This window comes from Rhipicephalus sanguineus, chromosome 4 (assembly GCF_013339695.2).
Source record: "Rhipicephalus sanguineus isolate Rsan-2018 chromosome 4, BIME_Rsan_1.4, whole genome shotgun sequence".
NCBI lineage: Eukaryota > Metazoa > Arthropoda > Arachnida > Ixodida > Ixodidae > Rhipicephalus > Rhipicephalus sanguineus.
The window spans coordinates 189,206,087-189,213,880 of record NC_051179.1 but is presented as its reverse complement, the minus strand read 5'-3'; the positions used below and the strand labels follow the sequence as shown (position 1 = coordinate 189,213,880).

The window sequence follows — 7,794 nt, the reverse complement described above, 5'->3', positions numbered from 1 at the left end:
AAGAGTTGAACACAGTCACATGGAAACACCCAAACGCTCCGCTGTGTTTTGCCGCAGCCACGAGTCGCTCCGCGACTCGTGCCCGAGACCCACAGCGCGACTCGGCGCCACGAGAATCGTGAGGTCTCGGCGAACTGGGCAGAACACTACCACGCCGCGTCAGGTCCATTTCCGCGATAGTGTCGTTCGCTTCTTCCGAGCTTTCTGGTAACTCGTCTCGAAGTGCGGCGAAGATGCTGCGTCGCTGGGACCCCCTTCTCCGTGACCCCTCGTTGTCCCTAGTATCGGCCCCTTCTTCAGCGACGGGGGCTGGTTCTGGTTTCAATACTTGTAGGCTCGATGACGACGCCGGCGTTGGCGTGGCGGTTCTGGTTCTGCTTGCCTGGTCGCTGTTGGAGGGCGGGAACCGCGTGCTGCCGCGACGTACGTACGAGCGCTTGCGAAAGCCTCCTTCGTTGCGTGCCTGCCTCCGCACCGCTTGCACTCAGCATCGCACCGACCGTGTCATGGGCAAAATATGCGCAACGCTTGCAGTACTCGGCCGAGCAGGCGGTGGCCATGTGCCCGACGTCCCCGCACCTTGCGCATACTCGGCGCATGCCGCGTTACTCGCACATGACCCTGTGTTCAGCGATGGTCGTGAAGTTAGGGACCGGTTTGCACATTTCGAGCTTCACGACACGCAATCCCGTTCAGCTTATTCTGGCGGGAGGCAACGGTTGCGAAGGTGACGTTCTTCACTTGCCATACTGGCTGAGGGCGTTGGTGAGGATCTCGTCAGGGATATATGCTGGGAAGCGATAAACGTTTACGAACGTAATGGGGAGCCCACCGCTTCCATCGCCACCCTCTCACTGTTTACGCGGAATCCCTCCGCCACCATCAGTCTGGTTGCCTGACTCGCGTCGCGCGCGCAGACTAAGAACTTCGACCCTCCCATGTGTTGGGGCACCAGCACACTATCTCGCCCACGGTCAACTCATTCGCGTCAATCAATGCACCTATCGAGACATCACCGTCAGGCGCACTGAACAAAAAACAGTTTTCCTCACGGGAGTTCTAAATTTGCGGCCATTGTGGTAGGCGGCACCGCGCGCCAGTGGGCGTGGCTCGTTGCTGACTGCTCCTTGCAGCTTTCGCTACACCCTCGTAGACGGGCGGCTCAGCCTAGGCAGGACCGCTAGGTCGGTGACGACAGCCGGGGTAGCGATGAGAACCTCCGGGACAGCAGGCGGCGCCAGGGTCATCACTCCTCCTGGCTCGAGATGGGCGTCGGGCGGGAAGGTCCGAGCCTGGGGGGGGTCTCAGTGCCGCGCGTGGGAGGCGGCAGCACCAAGGGCAAGGAGGGTCTTCTTCTCTTTCCGGTTGAGGCCCGGGAGTCCGCTTCAGCCTAAAGGGGCCCCAGGCAACACTCGATAACGGGTCGAGAGAACGGCTCGCTCGGCACAATTTGATCTTAGCCAAAAGGCCGACAAGCGATAACGAAATAATGGTCCTCATTTGGAGTGGAACATTTCAGACCACATTAACAGGTCCTGCAAACCACCAGGTAAATAACAGCAAAGCAATTCACCCGTCCGAGCACTGCAAACTAGGCGTGTGCAATGAGCACGGTTTCGTGTGCTCCACTGCATTGCTTTTACTCCAAGCGCCACAAAAATTCCTTGCCTGCATAAAAGAATTCCAAAACCCCAACTTGCTTTTGCAAAGCCACGAAAAAAACGCATGTGGACGTACTCTCGCTCGAGCGCTGACGTCACACACGACGCCGGTCGCAGTGTGATTCCACGCGCAACACAGAACACGAGCCAGCGCTTCTTTTTCACGAACATCATGTTTACTTGTAATGCTCCGTGGCCAGCCAAGCACGGCGCTCCCGCGTCCGAGCGAGGCATGAGGCCGCACAAGCAGCAGGGAAAAGGTCGCGGAAATCAGTGGATAAGCGATCGCCTGGGCTTCTGGAGGAATGCAGGTGAGTTAAGTGTGAATAAAGTGGTTACGGGCGGGCTTCCCGAGCAGGCGGTTGATGAAATGACACGGCACCGTGTGGCGCCTGCACCTACCTGACTTGACAGATGCTTTTACCGAACAAGCTACGCATCGCTGAAGAGTCCCTGCTCGTGCCGCTTGTTGTGCTTCATCTTCTTCTTCATCTTCTTCTTGACGCTGTTTCGCTGTTTGTGCCGGGCCTTGCTAGGAATACAAGAAAAGCACACGAACACGCAACACCCAGCGCTCCTTTTGAAACGAATCTCTCGCTCGTCGGGGCGCCACTGCACCGCGTACGTGGTGCGTCTTCCGTTGTTCTTATTTTGGAGGGAATGGTGTATAAGAAGTGGTAAAGAGACCACGTCTTACTTGTACACTATACCCTCGAAAATTAAGAAACAACAAAAGTGGACCATCGCAAACCGATGCAGTGGTGCCCCGACGAGCGAGAATCGTTTTCAAGTGCAGCGCCGGGTGTGCGTGTCCGTGTGCTTTTCTTGTGTCCCGCCGACTTGGTCCACAGATTGCCCCAGCGGCAGGGGCGATTCGTTGCTGGAACCACCGCGCGTTCGATACCTGATCAATTGTGGTCTCGGCCATTGCGCTGGTGATGACAGCCCATTTTCTAGGGCTTCACATATTTCTTCATCCGTAGTTTGGTTTCTGGGATGGTGTGATGTGGAGACCCAGGATCCGAAATAATTCAACGGCAGTCAGGTGATTCTGTACACACAACACAGACTTTAACAAACCGATAACTGACGCTTTACACACAACACCACTACAGCATTCCTTATGTACATTCTAAAGTCCTACGCGCCTCGGCACACAAACTGTCCTACTCGCCGTTATGCCTGTTGCCGCTGCGGCGAGGTCGGTCGTCACCGGTACTCCTTGGGCAGTCTACAGTCACGTGACTTGACCGTGGCGAGGGTGGTAGCGGTGGTGATGATGGCACTGCAGGCCGGTAGATCACCAGGCCACTGCATGTGCAGGTTAACTGCCCGTCGCCAACATGAGCCGCGGCCACCTCGTGACACCACTCGGGCCCAGGACCTCAGGCCAGGAACAGACTAGACTGCCGGTCTCCGTGTCAGCACCGGGCACAGAGCGGGGAACAGGCTCACCAGGTCCACATGGCTGCCGGACGCCTGGTTGAGTGATGCAGCCCGAAGCAGGAAGCCAGGCTCACCAGGTCCGCGAGGCTGCCGGACGCCTTGTTAAGCGATGTCGCGACCCGAACCGCCGACCAGCGGCTGCCGTTCCAACCGTGTCGCGCTCCAACTGCTCGAGCCGCACGCCCCGCTCGCGCTTCCTTTTCGTCGTCTTCTCCTCCAAGACGTACCGCAGAGCAGAACTGTCGTTCCCTCTTCGCCCCGTCACGGGCCACACAATCCACATCATCACACCACCCCCACTTAAGATAGTTGCGAGCAACTATTCCACTCCATGTCAGGCGCCGAGTAGGCAAAAGTGCAGGCGCGTTTGTAAAGCGGGAACAAGTTCACACAAGTCCGAAGGTTCGTGCTCCACACAGTACGTTAATGAAAACACACACACACACACACACACACACACACACACACACACACACACACACACACACACACACATGACAAATACACAACTGGAGAAAGATTCGAGCAATTCAGATGCGACTTTAGTCTGCTTTTTCTTCTTACTAGTTGCGCGTGGGTGCTTGAAGTTCCTCAAGTGCTGGGCATTCCTGTTGAAACATGCCTTTCCGTATCGGCACACTCGCTCGTCATCCCGATCCCGCTTCCCGTTGCCTACATTGTCGCTCTCGTCTTCCAGAGGCTTGGTACTCTTTGCGAGCGGAAGCGCCGGAAAATCAATTGCTCGTTGTTTGCCATGATGGCTACTTCTTGCGATGTTTCTGCCATCGGCGCGGTCTTTGGGTTCTTTCTCGTCTCTGGCCTCATCATCTCCTGAAGAACGTTCGTAGAATGTGACCTTGGGGCGACTAAACTGCTTCAGGTGCTGTGCGTTTCTTCTGAAACACTTCACGCCATACTTGCATTCCTGTCGCTTTCTGGCTGCACCTCTGTCTCCCTCCTACCGTTGCTGAATGTTGTGGTCTTGCTGCATGTCGCGTCGTCGTCACTATCGTAGCACTGCCTTGCGGCCGTTGTGTCGTTGTGCTGCGCATCGACGACTCCTCTCGCCATCATCGCCCAGTGCTTCGCCAGGCCACCAGCACTCTTCTCCACGCGATGTCTCTTTGGCCCCACGTTGCTTAGAGCACTTGCTAAAGTTGCTTGGAGAGATTAGGTCTCTGTTCGTTCGCGTAACAGCTGAACTCTTGATGACTGTTTTCTAGATGAGGGCGCCTGGCTTGCGGCGTTCGCTTTGGTTGACCAGTCCGGATATTCCCCAGTCAGGATCTGGCTCGTGCGGCTCCCTGGCTCCTGGGATGTTGCCCAGCACGAGGTATATATAGGGTTAGTTCATGCATAGTGCCGTTACGTCTCCTATGAAGTAAGGCGTAGAATCCCGATGCGCGCTCTCGGCCAGTTTTCTTGCAACTACCATCCAACAGCACCATTTTCTGGTGTTTCCAGTTAGACATCGACGGGGAACTAAATCGCATCGTACAATTGTGGTGTTGCTGCCCGTGTCTCTAAGGACGTGTGCTACCTGTCCCAGACTCGTCCTTGGACAACTGGCATGCAGTCAGCTGCTGACCTTGGCGGCTTCTTTTCCGTCCTGCGGCATCAATTGCAGTGCAAGTCTTCCTCGTGGGCTCGGCGAGAGATCTAGAATCTCGCGTTCCCTCACTCTCTACTATGACGCAGGACACCTGTTGTGCAGCCTGGTTCTTGCAATCAGACGTTCTGTGTCCATGGCGCCCCGCATGACTTGCATTTCTCGGGAAATTGTGAATGTTTCTCGACACTCACATTGCCTTGTGCCCTTCGCGGTTTTGCAGATGAAGCAAATCGATTGGTGCTTGCTCTGTGGCCACAGCATCGGGGTTATGTTGCCAATCCAGTTATCAAATAGCTCGAGATCCTTGCTGCTAGTTGTTTTCCCTGTCTCGGCATCTTCAGGCCGGGCTTTTCGAAATTTTTCTTTATATCCCTGTGCCGTGAATCTGCCAGCGCTGAAGCAGAGCTTTTTTCACTCTGTCGTATAGTAGTGCCTCCGCAGCAGTCATACGACCAATGATAGTGAGTGCCTCGCCAGTTAAGCACATGCTTACGGCCATACCCCCTTTCTCTCTTGGCCAATCTTTTCCACATAGCCACGCGTCAAACCTCTGTAAAATACGCATGCAGGTCATCGCGTCGCTCGTCAAAAGCCGGGTTACGCAACTTCTGCGGATTCAGCATGACGGGTTTGCCGACGGTGCGAGTGCTTGTCGCAGCAGATGGTCACTCTGCGCACCTTCTGAAGCCTGAGCTTCAGTGCAGGATTTGCAGGTTGCCCTCTCGTCCGCTAACCGTTGCCTCTCTGACGCTTCTTTGGCCTCTTCTCTCTCAGCTGCGCGCTCATCTCTCTGCCTAACTTGCTCTCGCTCAATCCATTCGCGAAGTTCCGCGCCAGACAAGCCTAACTGAGCTGCTACAGCCGCTAACTTATCCAGATCCATGTCTCTCGTCTTGTGCTGCGTGCACACACCTGGACTGGCGATTTCCGCGTTCGAGCTGTTACTGGCGGATCCTGGAAGGCTCGCCAAGTTTGTGATGGTGTAATGTGGGCCCAGGATCCGAAACTAATTCACCCGGCAGTCAGGTGATTCTGTACACACAAACGCAGACTTTTAAACACAACCGATAACTGACGATTTACACACAACACACTACAGCATTCCTTATGTACATTCTAAACGTCCTACGCGCCTGGCACACAAACTGTCCTACTCGCCGTTATGCCTGTAGCCGCTGCGGCGAGGTTCGGTCGTCACCGGTACTCTTGGGCAGTCCACCGTCACGCTGCCCTTGACCGTTGGCGAGGTGGTAGCGGTGGTGATGCTGGCACTGCCAGGCCGGTAGATCACCAGGCCACTGCAGTGCAGGTTAACTGCCCGTCGCCAACATGAGCCGCGGCCACCTCGTGACACCACCCGGGCCCCAGGACCTCAGGCCAGGAACAGACTAGGCTGCCGGTCTCCGTGTCAGCACCGGGCAGAGAGCGGGGAACAGGCTCACCAGGTCCACATGGCTTCCGGACGCCTGGTTGAGTGACGCAGCCCGAAGCAGGAAGCCAGGCTCACCAGGTCCGCAAGGCTGCCGGACGCCTTGTTAGGCGATGTCGCGACCCGAACCGCCGACCAGCGGCTGCCGTTCCAACCGTGTCGCGCTCCAACTGCTCGAGCCGCACGCCCCGCTCACGCTTCCTTTCCGTCGTCTTCTCCTCCAAGGCGTACCGCAGAGCAGAACTGTCGTTCCCTCTTCGCCCCGTCACGGGCCACACAATCCACATCATCACAGTTTCATCAAGCGCAAGGCGACGAAAACGGTATACTTTGGTGCGTGCGCAGCTGTATGTGTGTCGCTTGAAATGTGAGAACTGAACAGACGGACCGGAAAACGACGCCAAAATAAAAGTCGAAATCGAAACGTTTGATTTGTAGCATTGTGCCACAAGTACTCAAAGCTTTTTCAAAAGCCGACAGTGCCAAATTGTTGTCCTTCTCCTCTCAGCCCCCTCCCTATAGCAAAAAGACTAAGAAAATAACGAAATAGCTTTCACACCAACGAAGCTGGAGCAAGCCCCACGAGTGCACGAAAAGCGATACATTCACCGCGCGCCGCGAGCGTGCGCACGCAAAAACCTCGTCAGCCGGGGCGGGCGAGCGGGTGAACACCAGCGGCGGAACTTTTCCAAAGCATATATTTCACGATTAATACAATCACGCTTTCCCTCATTTTATACTGTAATTTTCTCACCCCCGCGGGGTGAGTAGGCCGATCCCGGAGGATGAGTGCAATACCGGGCTAACCCGTGGCGGAGGTGAAGCAAGCTCCAAGCGCTCCGCCCCGTTCCAAAATAAGTTTAATATCTTGGGCCCAAATAGGACCCGTATCAGATTTAAGCTGATAAGAACAGAGTTTGTTTATTCATGTTTATTCATTCAGGAGAGAAAAGGGCTTAGAATAAGCACAGCCGTGTGTACTAACGGGCCTGGACCAGAACGGGAGCAAGTCCCCGACGAAAATGTATGCGCGAGCACGCATCAGAGTCCTGGGATGGCACGCAGGGGCAGGTAGCGCACGGGGTGGCGCGGGAAACGCGTGAGACAGGCCACACAGGCACGCAGGGAAGAATCGCAGTGACAAACGATCACACTGGCGAGGGCACAAGACGCAGCGCCGGATGACCAGTGACGGCCACCGCGCGAGGTGAACATGATAATTGTTCCGCGACGCACAGCTTCTTAAAGAGCGGATGTATAGTCTGGAGCAGATGCGGTGCAGGACTCGGTCGTTGTCAGGATCCCACGCGCCCAATGCACCGACGATGACAGCTGCCACCGAGACCCGCTGGTTGCGTCGACGGAGGTAAGCGGCAACAGGCTCGTGCCGGGACACCCTTGTCGTTTGCGTATTGGAGAAGGGCTCGCGCTTGTTCTTGAATGGACCCGTGACGTCCAGCGCGATGTCATCCTCACCGCAGACAAGGACGAGGTCGGGCCGGAGACGGTTGTCGTCAACGGGGGTAGTTCAGAAAGGCGATGAAGTTCCGGGCGGCTGCGGCTCGGATGCGGTCCAACCACGGGCGTTTGTGCCGGGCCGTGTGCAGGCGCTCCTCGCCATGCAATGGCCCCAGCACGTGCGGCAG

The 7,794-nt window shown here is 56.2% G+C and overlaps 1 non-coding gene across 1 annotated transcript; it reads right to left on the bottom strand.

Moving 5' to 3' along the window:
• Positions 1-6,910: 6,910 nt before the first annotated feature.
• LOC119392046 (U2 spliceosomal RNA) lies at positions 6,911-7,105 on the bottom strand. Its single transcript, XR_005183639.1, has one exon. It is a non-coding gene; the product is annotated as a U2 spliceosomal RNA (small nuclear RNA).
• Between the last annotated feature and the right edge of the window lie 689 nt (positions 7,106-7,794).